We start from the raw sequence: 2380 nt of genomic DNA, 5'->3' as shown, positions 1-2380 counted from the left end.
AACGAGGCGCAGCCATAAAACTCACCAACAAAATCTTGGACAAGTGGAACGGACCAGTGTGATACGTAAGCCACCTGGTGGCGCCAAACCCTCATTCGGTGACAACATGAATATGAATGATCTTCTTCTGAAGGGACCAGACGTTCTCAACCCTATCAGAGCTGTCCTGCTAAGGTTCAGAGAAGGGATGCATGCATCTCTAGGAGACATCAAAAAGATGTACAACTCTGTATGGCTGGAGGAGCGTGAGATGCATCTTCACAGGTTCCTCTGGAGGGACAGCCCAGATGAAGAGATAAGTGAATATGCAATTACCAGAGTCAACATTGGGGACAGACCTGCTGGTTGCATTGCTCAGTTGGCTATGAGATTCACTTGGAGGCATGAGCGCAGAGTCATTGAAGCAGGGAACCAAGTTATGTGGATGACCTCTTAACCCAAAATGACCTAAATAGACTTGACAAAATCACAGCAAATGTTGAAGAGATCTTGAAAGCTGGAGGTTTCTTCCTCAAACCATGGGTCCGGTCAGGGCAAAGTGGGAGGCGAGGAATGGAGACGGAGGTTCTAACAAAGAAACAAGGTAAAACCTTAATTCTTCCAAATCAAATGAGGGACGAAGACAACAAAGCCTTGGGCTACCAAATGGATGAAGACAAGCTCTACATGTTAACCTCAGTTAACTTTTCCAAAAGAAAGAAGAAGATGGGAGTTGGAAAAGATCTTCTCAAGGAAGAGGTGAGAACTGAGACACCTAATCCACTGACTAGGAGGGCTCTCTTAAGCCAAGTAGCTTAGAAGGGAGCAATTCTTGTTAGAAAAGCATTCCAAGAGGGAGGGGGTGGGAAACTAACCCAAAAAACCTGGGACCAACCTCTCTCAGAAAGCCTCAGGATCAGAAAGTATGTGGAAAAGCATGCTCGAATGAAGATCGAGAGATGGTTCCATCTACTTGACAGTCAAACAGTCTTGGGAGCCATTCAAAGGGTCAGTTCTGGGTACAAAACCGTCTTTGCAAATAGAGTGGGTGAAATCCAGAAGGCTGGACTAGTGCAAGACTGGTGGTGGATCTGTGGAGATCTGAACATAGCTGACATCATAACAAGATGGGGCGCTCCAAGTTCACTCATAGGTTCAGTCCAAAGACGCCAATGGTCGGTGAAATGTTTTATTTACTTTCATGGTGTAAATTCTCCGGATGAGGAAGTAAGCCTGGGTAATAAAAAGCCGTAGACTTGCCAAGAAAATGGTTGACAGCTGTGTGATCTGCAGGAAAAACAAGGCAAAACAGTGTCAACAAATCATGGCTGACCTGCCTCTAGAGCGAACAGGCACAGCTGCACCTTTTGAATTCACCACCATGGACCTGTTCTCATCTTTCACTTCATAAGGGCTGGTCAAGAAGAGAACTAGACTCAGAGTATGGGGAATAGTCTTCTGCTGCATGGCTTCCTGAGCCATACACACTGAAGTGGTGAGTGACATGTCATCTGAAGGATTCCTGCTAGCCTATCAAAGGTTCACTTCACTGAGAGGACACCCCAGGAAATTCTGGTCAGACCCTGGCACTAACTTTGTGGGAACCAGACCTGCTCTGGAGAAGTTTCACAAATTCCTTGACCGACTAAACAAGTCTGAACTTGAAGACACAGCTGCCAAGCATGGTACAGAATGGCTGTGGAAGATCCACCCTGCAGACTCTCCCCATAAGAATGGTGCAGCAGAGGCAGCTGTCAAAGTAGTGAAGCGGGGGTTGAGCAACCTTGGTGGAGATGGTGTTTTCACATGGGGAGAATTCCAAACTTTTCTCTTCATGGCAGCCAACCTTGCAAATGAGAGACCCATCGATGCAAGAACTCAAAGCAGAGAAGACTGTGTAGAGTACATCACTCCGAATTCTCTGCTTTTAGGACGTGTCAATCCAAAAGGAGACCCTGGAGATTTCCAGTTTGATGGCTACCCTTACAAAAGACTTCAACATATTCAAGCAGAGTTGAGCAATTTCTGGAAGAAGTGCAGCCAATTGGCTGGACCTAATCTGTTCATAAGAAACAAATGGCACACCAAAGAGCGAAATGTTGCTGTTGGAGATGTGGTCTGGTTGGCTGACCAAAACTCCCTGAGAGGACAGTACAAGCTGGCTAGAGTGGTCAGTGTCAATGCTGACAGCAAAGGCATCGTGAGAGATGTGCTTGTGAAGACTTTTTCCAGCTATCCTGTTCACATCACAAAGGCAGCGCCTGAGTTCCTACTGCAACTGTATTTTTCCTCCGAGGATGTGCGAGCTTGTGGCTCTGATTAGGCTAGATAATATTTAGCTAACTTAGATGTTAAAAATAGCCTGCAGTCAATTTCATTTCTGATTACTTTAGAAATGAAA

The sequence above is a fragment of the Morone saxatilis genome, unplaced genomic scaffold, assembly GCF_004916995.1.
Source record: "Morone saxatilis isolate NCDOM2014 unplaced genomic scaffold, NCSU_SB_2.0 Contig18, whole genome shotgun sequence".
NCBI lineage: Eukaryota > Metazoa > Chordata > Actinopteri > Moronidae > Morone > Morone saxatilis.
This window is presented reverse-complemented; position numbering follows the sequence as displayed.